Source organism: Symphodus melops, assembly GCF_947650265.1.
Source record: "Symphodus melops genome assembly, chromosome: 21".
In the NCBI taxonomy this organism is placed as follows: domain Eukaryota; kingdom Metazoa; phylum Chordata; class Actinopteri; order Labriformes; family Labridae; genus Symphodus; species Symphodus melops.
In genome coordinates, this window is record NC_136711.1 from 19,970,464 (window position 1) to 19,985,113 (window position 14,650).

The following is a 14,650-nucleotide window of genomic DNA, read 5'->3' on the forward strand; positions in this document are numbered from 1 at the left end:
TTCAAAATCCATTTGATTGGTGAGACGGTTTCATGGCGTCTGCCCAGATATGTTTGGACTCTCTCCTATTTTCAATATAATTATCATGATGTTCGGTCTGCTCGGCTGGAGCGATACAACATGTTGACGTTGCTCAGATCTCAGGTGATTCTTTTTCATGACTGGATGGATTCGACGCTGTCACATGTCTGGGTCCCATCCAGGAAGGCGACATCAGATCAAACAGGCGTCCAGGCGAGCAGCGGGTCAATAATCATGTCCGTTTGGAGAATACAGGCCAGTAGGATACGGCCAGCGAGACGCAGAGCTCAGCTGTGAGGGCGCTGACCTCCTCCGTCTAGGGGGGAAGTGAGCAGGGAAGAAGGTCATTGCCGGGGGCCCGATCCGTTTCTCTGGCCCCTCTCTTCAGGGGCTGTTGTCGAGCCTCGGGGAAGGCAACTGTATCAACACGATCTGCGGCTTCGTGCGGTCTCGTACACACAGGCCCCTCTGAACGGTCACCAAAGCCGACTGTGCACATCGAGCGGACACTGGGAAAAACAGCGGACGCTGAATAACTAGAGCCGTCGGGGGGCTGCGGTTTGTGGATGGGAATGAGGCTCAGTATTAACCTGAAGGAATGCTTGAAATACAGACGGCACAGAGCTGCACACGTGGAGACTTGGTGTGTGTTGGCCTTCATGCATTTGCACAGTTGGAAGATAACTAACAAGAATATGAAGTTCTTCACTTTGAATTCTGGAAATATTATTGAGAATGTTAAAAAAAACAAAACGCTATGGTCGATCACCTGGAGGCTCAGATGAGCGGTCACCTCCCAGCACAGGTAACACGCTCTGTCATCAGTTTTTTTTTATATTCCCAGGTCGGTCTACGGTGTCTGTATTTCACACAACATCAGCTGGAGGTGGTGCTTCATTGTGTAGCAGCACTGTTTGTTCAAAGGAATGTCTGTCACCATGGGCAGTATAGTGACAATAGAAACGACATGTTGGCCTTTGCAGGTAAACACGGTCAGGCTGACATGACTGGCCCTGCAGCTGTTATGGCAACACGCAGATTATCATGCAGCCTGTGTATTTTGGTAACCCTCATACGAGTTTGTGTCGTGTTTTACATCTTATCGGGCACGGAGGAATTCTGCAGAGACACGAGCAAGTATTTAGATCTGAAGGGCCAAAATACTCAGCATGCGCTGGAAACGACGAAAGTGAAGCGTTGTGATCAGGGACGATTCTCTACGATGATATCCGCCATGACACTCACCACACCTCTTCTTTTCCCCTTTATTGACTTTTATTGACAGTCTTTGGTTCTCAGAGGAAGATTACAGAGGAGGAGAGGAGAGTGAGCGCTGTGAGATGGGGCCCCACCAGGGAGGTTTCTGACTGTCGATTCTAAATTTGCACATTTTAACAGTCGCTGCAGTTTTAGGTTGGTCGGCCTTCGGGGACCTTCTACTGGTCCCAGCACTGGTGCCTTGCCTGTTGACATGCGGCGTCTCTGGGTGTAATGAGTGAAACTTTTACTGCTGGACTGTAGAATCGAAGTGGACAAACACATAAGCCTGCCCAAAGCGTGGGTTGGCTGTGGCTCACTTTTCCGTTCAGGATTGAACTTTTACGTCCAGCCTACAGACAGTGATTCCCAAAGTGTGGCCCGAGGTTATGACACTGTCATACGGTCAAACTCCTTCCTTTTGTTACATTGACTGAGCATTAACCTTATATGGAGCGGGGCGAGACAGTCCGCTACAGTGTTTTTGGGGGTGCAGTACCAATTTTAAACACTAGGTGTCCGAGTTACATATTGCAAATAACAATGAAAGAAAATTCCCATTTGCTGAGTTTGGACGGACAAACTTCGAGTCGACTCCGTCCTCACATGAAGCTTCACTGCATTCGTCTCCAGCTCTTCAGATCTACCTCGCTCCCTTCGACTCTCCAGGCTGCATTGGGCTGATCGTGGTCTGAGATTGCCACTGCGTGCTGTCGACTTCCTACTGTTCAGATCTCAGGTCACGAACCAGCAGCCATGAGTGATGCTGTCCAGCCCCGAGGATCTGTCATCGCCTGAGGCTCTTATGTTTGGGAGTGTACCGTTTAAGTCTCAGACCTCCGATGGATCCGGGCCCGGAGACCCGCCGTGACCTCAGGATGTAGTGCAGGAGTTGCAGCGGAGGTTTTGGCAGGGCCTGCCGTTCCCGTGCAACTGTTTGCTAATGACCTGCACAGCTGTGAGACCAGGAGGAAATGTGTTGAATATGTAACACGGAGGGCCAGACTTTCTCTCCCTCACAGAGATCCAGAACACTTCTCCTCACACTCTTTTATACTTTATTGTATCTGTGTCTGAAAATCGACTCTATGTTCCCCGTCTTTTCTATTTAATCGAACTTATTCTGTGCCTGAGCTACGACTTCCTTTTGCTTGTCTTGGACAAATCCCTGGTCTTTTACTGGCATCTGTTCACAGACATAACATTAACATGCAATATGATATTTCCAGTATTAACTTGATTAAGACAACACCCTGAATAAGAGACTCATGCAAAACCGCATTTTCTGATTATATTGACCCTTAAATAAAGGTTAAAGCTACTTAACTCTTAAATCTGAATGAGGAGAGGTTAGGAAGTGCAAACACTCTTAAAGTTCACCTATCATCCTGATCCTACATTTTCAAACTCACATTTAGTGGTATAATGCTGGGTGTCAACACTAAACATGGACAAAGTTTAAGATCATGAAGTAAACATATATGTTGGTGTAATCCCAGGATAAGACTGCGGAGGGCGCTAAACGGTTCTACATGTGAAGTATGTGTAAACTCCCTGGTCTCTAGTCTGTCCACAAACCCCCCAATGATGAGAAAAGTCCATCCTCTCCGTCTTCTGCCTGCTCCATTTTTCAGAAAACGTGTGCTCAAACAGGCCGTTTGGAAATGTTCCCTTCATGACATCACGAAGGGCAGTAGCCCCTCCCCTTCATGACATCACAAAGGGCAGTAGCCCCTCCCCCCAGGTGGGTGACACTCCCACAGCTAGGTGTTTGTTCTGCCCTCTGAGTCTGCCTTCTCACCGTAAACAATAGGACATGGAGCCAGAAAGCAGCGAGTACACCCGAGCCCTTCCAGAGAGGGGGCGTGGCCAGACACAGCTCATTTACATATTTAAAGCTACAGACACAGAAACAGCCTGTTCTGAGCAGGGCTGAAATAGAGGGGTTTATAGACATGATCAAATACAGGATCAGAGTGGATTTACAACAAGAAATTTCCCATTACGTTTGAAGACGAGTTCTGATTTCTGTAACTAATTAATGAAACAAAACAGAAATGAAACTGAACTAACTGCTGTAACTAGTGGAGACTATAAACTTGGTGTTAATAACAAAAACAAGCCGACAGGGGGAAAGTGTTACTCGTCCGTAATCTGGGCCAGACATACAACGAGTGCTTAGTTAACACGATGAGTTCGTCTGCAGAACAAATAGGATTAATGTTCACAATGATTAAAACAAGGGACTCAGAGGCTGTGTGAAGTGCTCTCCTCTGATTGGTGCGTTGTTCCGCAGCCTCATACCAATCAGGCTTCACCAGCCAACTGCACAGGTGGATCGGATTTTCCAATGAGGATTACTGACTCACAGGCCCGCACACACAAACACACACAGACATGCACACGATGTCCATTTAGCACACACTGAAGTGGGCGTCGCTGCAGCTGGAACGATGAAAAGTAATTCTCCTTCTTTGATTATCCTGATCAAAATAAAGTAAACACAATCAAAGCAGAGCTGTGTCTGAACGTTTATTTTCCCACATTAGTCAGATTTTTTATTCGCTAAAGCGTCTTTGGCTTTTAAACGGCACGCGCTTGCTAACGGCCTCGTTCATGGAGAGTCAACACGTCGCACCTTTAAATATCTCTGAAGCATCTTTGAGGAGGGGATACTGACCACCGTGCTTTGATAGAATGGAAAACAGGAATGGCGTTCAACACAACAGGAAAACAAAAAGGACAGCTGGAGGTCAGGCTGAGATTGAGGGTAAAAACAGGTGTATTAAACCGCCCTGTTTTGTAAATAACCAGATGCTATCTGTCCTCCTTCCTGATCCGCTGTGTGTTTGAGGGTAAATACCTCCATGTGGCCCTGCAGAATAAATAAAGAAATGACAAAACATTTGTAGCGGCGGGTGGGCGGTGTGTGTGTGTGTGTGTGTGTGTGTGTGTGTGTGTGTGTGTGTGTGTGTGTGGGGCAGGACTTCTGTAAAAACAACCCTGAGCCCTGATTGGTCAATATAAGATATCCAGTCGTCCCCACGAGGTCCATCTATCATCATGTCTCATTACGGACAAATCCAAACAGTCAAGCACCCGATGTGTGTGTGTGTGTGTGTGTGTGTGTGTGTGTGTGTTTTTACACCGCCGCTCTCGGACTCACAGATGTGTATGCTGGTCGCATGCAAAATGACATAACGTTGACGGCACATGCTGTTGCGTTGCGCTCGTGTGTTTGGCAGTGCTTCTCACTGAAAGTAGATTACGCTCATTTTCCATGCTGCTCATCCCTGTGATGTATTATCCAACTAATTAAAGTGATTATAAAGCCTTGTTGAATGTACTTAATCACTGACTTAAGATAAGTCTGATTCCACTGGTTTGAAGCTTTTAAGGAGGAATCTGCATGAAATGGAAAAAGTCTTCTCAGAGTGCACCTTGCAGAGCGGCAGCGATGGATCGAGACAAAGATGACATAAACAGTGAAGGACTCGACGCACAGACGCTCGCTGCGGTTCTTAGATTTTCCTAAAGTCAGAGATGTATGGCGGGGTTGTGAGTGGATCCATTAAGAGCTTGCTTGGCGGGTTCACCGTCGGAGCCTCCAAGGGAGGCATGTTTCTCCCACACGCCCTCCTTCCACATGGAGACTGTGCCTTCGCTCGGATCTGCTCGAACCTCTGGACATCTTCAGGAAGCGTCGAAACACTCACCTGGACAGACGATCCTTCACGTCATCAATCAACTGGATTGTTTCAAACGCTATTCAGCGTCTTTACTTTAAAGGCAGGGGTGGTGACGTGATTTTTAAAAAGCAGTTTTCCCTCGGTGCTCCGTCTGCAGCAGCCGCGGCGCCGACAGCAGCAGTGCACGTTTAAAACAAAAGAGAAAAAAGGAAGGAGTGATAGAAGGAGTAAACACTTGACTTTCTCTTTCGTTTACACGGCCGTCATTGTTTTCTTTAAATTTTCCCTCCGAGCGCTTCGTGCAGACGTTGAGGGGGAGCGGTGCAGAGCAGGTCCTGCAGGAGAGAGAGAGAGAGAGAGAGAGAGAGAGAGAGAGAGACTAAGCACAATTAGGGGGCTTGCATTCCTCTCGTTTTTCTATAAATACCCTGCAAATTTCCTCTCTTCTGTCTGTGATTCTCATTAAAGCAGTGGAAAATGTGCTGCCTGGCGTGGTAGCTCTCCTCTCTCTCTGTGAGGGGACACGCTGGGTGGCGGCGGTGCGGCTGTGGAAGGCACGCTCGCATGACAATGGAGCTCTTAAAGACAGCGTAAAAGAAGAAGAAGGAGAAACGCTGGTTCACCTGCGACGTGTGCAGGTTTGCAGATTTCCTCGACGTGCTGCTGTTTCCTTCTGAGGTCACAGAGTTCATGTGAACTTACAGAGCCGTGAAACTCCAAACTTTTACTGTCTCAACAAAATCATTTGTTTTGTCAGAGAAACAACAGCCGGGATCGGCCTGTGTGAAAGACGCAGAAGGAATCGATTAATCCGAAAGGACGAGGAAGAATCTGCAAAACTTCTTCTGCACAAAGCTCAAAGCTGTGAGATATTCAGTAGAGGTGGCGTGCAGACAGTCTGTAGAGGTGGCGTGCAGACAGTCTGTAGAGGTGGCGTGCAGACAGTCTGTAGAGGTGGCGTGCAGACAGTCTGTAGAGGTGGCGTGCAGACAGTCTGTAGAGGTGGCGTGCAGACAGTCTGTAGAGGTGGCGTGCAGACAGTCTGTAGAGGTGGCGTGCAGACAGTCTGTAGAGGTGGCGTGCAGACAGTCTGTAGAGACGGTAGAGGTGGCGTGCAGACAGTCAGTAGAGGTGGCGTGCAGACAGTCAGTAGAGGTGGCGTGCAGACAGTCTGTAGAGACGGTAGAGGTGGCGTGCAGACAGTCTGTAGAGGTGGCGTGCAGACAGTCTGTAGAGGTGGCGTGCAGACAGTCTGTAGAGACGGTAGAGGTGGCGTGCAGACGGTCTGTAGAGGTGGCGTGCAGACAGTCTGTAGAGGTGGCGTGCAGACAGTCTGTAGAGGTGGCGTGCAGACAGTCTGTAGAGGTGGCGTGCAGACAGTCTGTAGAGACGGTAGAGGTGGCGTGCAGACAGTCGGTAGAGGTGGCGTGCAGACAGTCTGTAGAGACGGTAGAGGTGGCGTGCAGACAGTCTGTAGAGACGGTAGAGGTGGCGTGCAGACAGTCTGTAGAGGTGGCGTGCAGACAGTCTGTAGAGGTGGCGTGCAGACAGTCTGTAGAGGTGGCGTGCAGACAGTCTGTAGAGACGGTAGAGGTGGCGTGCAGACAGTCTGTAGAGGTGGCGTGCAGACAGTCTGTAGAGGTGGCGTGCAGACAGTCTGTAGAGGTGGCGTGCAGACAGTCTGTAGAGACGGTAGAGGTGGCGTGCAGACAGTCTGAGGTGGCGTGCAGAGGGAAGCTTCAGCGCCCCCATGAGACTGGCGTGCATCATTACCGAGTGACCTTTTGACCCTTTTTAAATGTGACTTTCACGTTTTCTTTGCGACACTAAACGGAGCATGTGATCTCTCTCCTCGCACGCCGCTCGGGTCGGGACATTCAGCATGAACTATGAAATAAATCCTGCGCTGGCAAACATTCAGTCGACTCCTTTGTTTTGCTCCTTTAACTAGAATAAAAAGTAAGACGTGTAGTAAAAAGAAATCGGAGGTTCAGCGGAGGTCTTAATAATTTCAGTGTGTGCGAGCTCAGCTCAAATCAAACTGTGCTCTGTCACTTTGAAACCAAAAGGTATTCATAGGCTGGAAATATTTTTATGGTGCGAGCAACGGAAATGTTTGACTCAGGTCAGAATTTTCCCCTCGAGCACCAACCTGAAACCATATGGACACGATAATAAATGCACACAAGCAAACACTCGATGGCACATCATCAAGCCCGAGTGCGTCGTAAACCCTTGGACCTGAGACGTTAATAATGACATGAAGAGAGACGGAGCGCTGATGTGAGCTTCACTGCCGGTTGGGTCCAGGTCTCTGCGGTTGGGTCCAGGTCTCTGCGGTTGGGTCCAGGTCTCTGCGGTTTCCGTGCTTGAAAGGGGACGTCTTCTCTGAGGACGTCGGCTGCTGCTGCTGCACCTCCGGTTCTGGCTGTCCTCTGAGTGGCTTTCTCAAACCTGCTCACACACCCATGGGAAGAGCTGTGTTTGAAAACAGATACTGAGAGAAATGTGACGACTCCTCTCCTGCTGGAAGACAAACAAAGTCATGTGCGAGCAGGGCGATGGATACACGAGAAGAAAACATCAATAATGTGGAAAGTTCTGGAACAAAAAAAAAACAACGAAACTAAAACTCTAACTCGTTTATTTAAAGCTTCTGTAAGGTGTTTATTAGCTGGTTAAAAAAAACAGACCATACTTAATTTGTCATTTCCTCCAGATTCACTTTTTTCAGATGTTGGTTGAAACTGTCTTTAGGTCCTGACAGAAATTAATAACTCAGGTTCTCTGAAAAAGGAACAAAGTAAATCCATCATCTGTATCAGTTTGTAAGTCTGTAAAAACTTCAACCAATGTCTGCCACGAGGTACCAATCTGATGAACCAATCACAGGCCTCCCTGCTCTCTGATGAACCAATCACAGCCTCCCTGCTCTCTGATGAACCAATCACAGCCTCCCTGTCTCCCTGCTCTCTGATGAACCAATCACAGCCTCCCTGCTCTCTGATGAACCAATCACAGCCTCCATGCTCTCTGATGAACCAATCACAGCCTCCCTGTCGCCCTGCTCTCTGATGAACCAATCACAGCCTCCCTGTCTCCCTGCTCTCTGATGAACCAATCACAGCCTCCCTGCTCTCTGATGAACCAATCACAGCCTCCATGCTCTCTGATGAACCAATCACAGCCTCCCTGTCTCCCTGCTCTCTGATGAACCAATCACAGCCTCCCTGCTCTCTGATGAACCAATCACAGCCTCCCTGTCTCCCTGCTGTCTGATGAACCAATCACAGGCCTCCCTGTCTCCCTGCTCTCTGATGAACCAATCACAGCCTCCCTGTCTCCCTGCTCTCTGATGAACCAATCACAGCCTCCCTGCTCTCTGATGAACCAATCACAGCCTCCCTGTCTCCCTGCTCTCTGATGAACCAATCACAGGCCTCCCTGTCTCCCTGCTCTCTGATGAACCAATCACAGCCTCCCTGTCGCCCTGCTCTCTGATGAACCAATCACAGCACTACTGACAGGAGCCATAACAAAAAAACACTGTCACCTTTGCACTGTGAGGGATCTTTAGCTGACAGCTGTTTCATGACTTCATCTCTGAAAAGAAAGCCTCTGATTGGTCACGTGTCGTGACCCTTCATTTCTCCCATTGACCCCTCACTGATCTGTCATCAGGTCACCGTCATGTAACCCAAAATGTTCCCTTCTCGTGCCATATTTTGTCCTGAGTCTTCGTGTGTTCACTTTGTGGACACGACAGCAGCTGTGTCTGAGAGTTTGTCCTGAGAGGTCCTCGCCTCGTCTTCCACAGCTGCACAGCTCTGTTGTCAAGAGGCCATTTTCTCCACAGCGAGGGTCATTAGGGCCTCAATTTTCCAAAATGTGTCCTTTGAATTGGAGCTGCCACAGCCCGAGGGTCGTCGATCGGATCACGTGTCCTGGATCAACTTGGCTGCCACAGATCTGTTTTTTTCTCCACCTGAGGAGGTTGTGCAACAAACCCCTGACATGAGAGCGCATCTGTGCCCGTGTCACCAGGACGTGGAGAGGCGCCACTCGCACGAGATGACGCCGTGACTTCATTACCTGCTGTCCTCCGTCCTTTATTCTTGCTGAGAGATCCCCATTAGCCACACATGGCGCTCAGACGCACACGAGCCTGCAGCGAGGGGACTTGGCATAATCGCCCTCATGACCTCACCGCCGCCACAATCGAGGCAACGTAATGCCAGGCTGCACAAACACCACCCAGAGGTCAGGGGGATGGAGCAGGCGGGGGGGGCAAGGAGGTGATGTCATGTTAGCGCATGTGCATCTCTTTTCTTCCATCTTCAGGGGAAACGGCTGCAGAATGTGGGAGGAGCCTAGCGGCTTTGTTCTCCTGTTATTAAGAAACACGAACACGGACGCCGTCTGGAGACAGATGACGCGAGCGTGCAGCTCTATGCTAACGGCTCTCTGAGTCATCAGGGCGCTTTGCTTTGAAGCGTTTCAGCGTGTCGATTTTGGCGCCCCCCTGTGGCTGAAGTGTTGAATGAAAGATGTTAGCATTGCAGCTAAGTGATGTTTAACACAAAGACCAGCTGCTGGGTTGAAGTCTTCAGTCTTACAGGTTTGTCCTGAGAGGAACATTATTATTATTATTTGATTTCATTGGATGGAATAAATCAGGGAGATTCAACGATTCCTCGATTCACACTGGAGCACGTCGTGCACTCGGAGCGTTGTTGACCCTGGAGGCGATGCAAATGAGAGGAAAATGTGACATCATGAGGCGTACAGACGGTTTGTGGTCGGCCGTGTTTCTCAGTAGTAACAGAAGCTGGAGTGGCGTGCGCCTGCCTCCCTCGCTCCCTCGGACCGATGTGAACATTTTCCATTTCACAGTTCTCGTTTAGGTGGAAGGTTTTAGATTATTTTGTTTTGTTTTTTTTCTCACTTGTGGTTTTCGCATGACGAAAGTCCGAACGCTCAGCCTTTTCCGGAGCGGGGTGGATTCACTCGGCCAATAGGTCCTTGAGTTTCCACCGCATAACAACAACGTTTCAATTTGTCTAATCGGGGGTATTTAGGCTAAGTAAACTATCACTCTTCAGGATTTCATGTGCAGCCACAGCCCAGTCATGCAGACCTCTTATTTAAACCATTTGTGTGCGGTGGAGAGGGGGAGTGTGGAGGGCAGCCGGTGCAGATGACAGGAGGATTGGATAACTGAGTCTGGGACGCAGAGAGAGTGAGAGGTCTTGGCAGCGAGCAGGAAACCACACACAGTTTGCGTGATTCTGCTGCTCTCACAGACTTCTCTTCCTCTCCGCTTCCTCCGTCAGCTGGGTCTGAAGCACCTGCATGAACTGACCTCGGTGACCTCTGAACTCTGGAGAGACACACGTTCTTATGTTACATCATCTCGACTACAGAGAGACGGCTGAAGGTGTTTAGAAGCTTCGAGGATTGAAGTGTGTTCGTGTTCATATCCGGTGACTGTTGGAGATTCGGCATTTATTTGACATTTAATTGCAACTGTAACATTTTAACTCCCTTTAAAGGCTCAGTCTGTAGCTCTGCCCCCTAGTGTTTAAAATGAGTACTGCAGTCTAAACTCTAATCATCACAGATAGCTGTCTGGCTCTGCCCCCTCCTCTCAAACAGGATTCAAACCCACAACCTTCAGATCTCTAGTCCTCCTCCCAACACGCTGAGCTAATCCTGAGATAAGGGTCTCTCTGATGGTCTGATAGGATTCAGGATTTGTTTTGTGGGTTCAGGACTTCCTTACAGAGTCTAACCCTTCAGGGGTTTGAGTCCTAAAAGTCTCTGAAGTCTGAAGTCTGAAAACTATCAGCAGCCAATCAGCTGTGAGCGTCTTTAGAGGACTCATTGATCAGCTCTTCACTAAAAAACACAGCAGCATCAAACTTAACTATGACTGAGGGGGATTTGAACCCACAACCTTCAGACTGAAAGTCTGATCCGCTCCACACTGAGCTAACCAGGGGGAGAGAGGTACCTATGACAACAGGTATCTGTGTGTGTGTGTGTGTGTGTGTGTGTGTGTGTGTGTGTGTGTGTGTGTGTGTGTGTGTGTGTGTGTGTGTGTGTGTGTGTGTGTGTGTGTGTGTGTGTGTGTGTGTGTGTGTGTGTGTGGCTCTCATCTTCTTCTACGCTCCGGTTCTCCTCAGATGTCAGCGCTGAAGACGGCTGAGCGGTGATGGACTCCGCCTGGCAACGTGGACACCCGGGGTTCGATCCCCGCTTCAGACGAGGTGAGTCACACAAGCGTGTGAGTGCGAAGGATGAGTGTGATTTCATTTCCGAATTTCCGTCGTTGCGATTTACGAATTTCCGTCGTTGCGATTTCCCGTCAATTTCAACTTGCGTCACTTTGGAGCGTCCATTTCAACGAGGGAATTTCCATCACTGACCATCAAGGAGGTAAAAACACACCTGAGCCCAGGGGGGTCCAGCATGCTAGCTTGGTAAGCTAGCTAGCTGGACGGGCATATTTACTGTTTGTTTTGGTGACTTAAGATTCTGGTCTGTGTTTCAGTGTGATGAGCAGCAGAGAGAGAGGAGCTCACCTTCACCTGCCTTCATCACATCCAGTCAGCTGGTCAGCATGTGGTGCACACTGTATCTTCAGTGTTTAGCCAGCTCTGCATGTGGTGGACACTGTAGCTTCAGTGTTTAGCCAGCTCTGCATGTGGTGCACACTGTATCTTCAGTGTTTAGCCGGCTCTGCATGTGGTGGACACTGTAGCTTCAGTGTTTAGCCAGCTCTGCATGTGGTGGACACTGTAGCTTCAGTGTTTAGCCAGCTCTGCATGTAGAGACACTGTAGCTTCAGTGTTTAGCCAGCTCTGCATGTGGTGGACACTGTAGCTTCAGTGTTTAGCCAGCTCTGCATGTGGTGGACACTGTAGCTTCAGTGTTTAGCCAGCTCTGCATGGGTCTGTAAAGCTTTCTGCGTTCTAACCTCTCTCCATGTTTCATCTCCAACATTGATCCTAGTTTGAGCAGCTTTGCATGCAGAGGCTTTTTTGTATGTTTTTTTTCATGCATGTTTGTTACCTGCTCCACCAGGTGAAGAGAAAACGAATGATGCTTTCAGAGTGTCTCTCTCTCTTGTGATGCTTTGACAGGGAGTTATTGCTACTGTTGGTCACATGCATCAATCAGCTGTTTTAAATCCAACAAAGCACTCTCACTTTCTGCTCCATAGATTCATGTGAGTGTCATCCGTCCATGTTGAACAGTCCAATATCCTGCAGGACGCAAAGAGCCCACACAACCACTGCGGGGGGTCATGGCACTTTGTCTCACCTCACCCAACATCTTCGTTTCAGCTTCCTGCATCAATTTTAGGATCATAACCGGCCTCGTAAAAAAATAGTTTCAGAGAGCCAGAATCCAGACCGAGCCAGCCGAATTTTAATAGTACAGGTTTATAATGAAACACTCCTTGAACCTCTCTCCCAAAGCGCTGACGTTATCCACTGGACGCGCGCATGCTAAAAGAACACGCTATTTATAACGTGTGGGACAATCAGCGAGGCAAGACGGCAGGAAGTTGAGAGGATGTGTGAGTGTGTAAGAGAGAGAGAAAGGCGAAGTGACCGATTATCAGCCTGTGGAGTTTTGTCACGAGGGGGTTTGGCCGTTTGAGCGGATGAGTAGAGTCTGTGTTGTTGTAAAGAGCAGATGTTTTGAGGTCACTGCCGCTCGATCCGCCTCCCTGCGAGTGTTGACACTTGTGGGTTGGAGTCAGACTTAATGAGGGAATCATGATGTGTGGGGTTTTGGGCCCTTAGGGATCGGCCAACGAGTAACCACGACTGTTCGTCTCCTCAAACAAAGAGAACGAGTTAAACAGCAGCCGGCTGTTCACGACGGCTTTACATGCTCCGGTGACGTTTTCAGCCTGAAATATTTAAAGAAGTGTTTGAACCTCACCTCCTCCAAATATGCAGCTGCTTTGTTTTTCCGTCTTCCACGCCGGAGTACTGAGGAACGCATTCCTCGACTCGTCCCACAAGCAACAGCTGAGCGGGGGAAGTTCAAGTCAAAGTGGATGAGAGGTTTAAGCTGAACAGAATCTTTAAAGGTGGGCGTGAAAGGCCTGATGTGATGTACCTTCCTCCCAGCTCATTTAAGGGAACGCTAGAAAATGTGTGCTCAAACAGGCCGTTTGGAGATGTTCCCTTCATGACATCACAAAGGGCAGTAGCCCCTCCCCCAGGTGGGTGACACTCCCACAGCTAGGTGTTTGTTCTGCCCTCTGAGTCTGCCTTCTCACCGTAAACAATAGGACATGGAGCCAGAAAGCAGCGAGTACACCCGAGCCCTTCCAGAGAGGGGGCGTGGTCAGACACAGCTCATTTGCATATTTAAAGCTACAGACACAGAAACAGCCTGTTCTGAGCAGGGCTGAAATAGAGGGGTTTATAGACATGATCAAATACAGGATCAGAGTGGATTTACAACAACACACTTCACAGACTCTGATCCAAATAAATCCAGACCGTTCAGGACCAGAATCAAACTCAGACAGAGGACATGTAGAACGATATATTTACTACTCGGGCAGCTTCTTTTAATTTCATACAAATCAATACATCATAGTTTGTCTATTTAAGGACATTTATTTCGTGGATTATAATTCATCCTTTACAGCAGCTGTTATGGCTTTTTTCAGAGCGCACGTGTCGTTCATTCCTGGTCAGAGCTCATTGCCTCCACCTGACTCTAATGGTTTCTTCTGATTAAGGTTCAAATATTCCCGTCTGCGGTCACTGCCAGCCTGCAGCGTCTGGTCACCACCCTCACCCTGCAGGCTGCGTTCAACATTCCTGTACTGCCCGACCAGAGCACACACACACACACACACACACACGCATGGTGATGTCATTTCCTGCCTGAGGGTCTCCTGCTCTTGACCTCACGGTGCTCAGAGCAGCAGACGGTATCTCAAACATGACTCAGGTTAGTCTTGATCTGATACCTCTGAGTGTTACCTTGTGCAACAAACCAGTCAGTGGGAGACTCTGATCTTTACTCGACCCGAAGCATTAAAACTAAAGGGCTCTCTGACGAATGACTGCGTAATGTGAGCAATGCTTCAACAGCTGCAGCTTTAATCTCAGGTAATTTCCTCACGCTTCATCGGCTCCAATGAGTTGCTCCCAGAAGATACCGAGCTCTTAATTTGTCAGAGGGAGCTGTTGTCACGAGCCGGCAGGACTGACACGCGGAAAACTCAACGACTTAATGCCTCACAGAAGCTCGGAGCTGCCGTCTCCGTGGACACACGACCCGAGGATGCTGAGTAAACGTGCAGCTCCTCTGAGGCAGCACCGTCATGAGTTCTCTCTCTGTGTGCAATGAATCCAGCCTCATGTCGTTCATTGAGTGTGTGCCGCCCCCTGCTGGTGACAGAGGAGAAATGTACCTGTCAGCCTGAAATTCATTTCTTTAAAGGACCAATCAGAGAGCTGCTCTCTTCCTCTGTGATCATGAAGGAAACAACAATGCAGCAGCCAGTATGTCCTCCTTCTAACTTTAGATTCTGCTCCTGAATGCTCTGGATCTGATTGGACCAGAGAAGGTAGGCGGGGCTTTGAAGGCCGTTTTGGACGCCCCTGGGTTTGCCAGATATGAGAGCAGTTATCAGGTGAACAGGT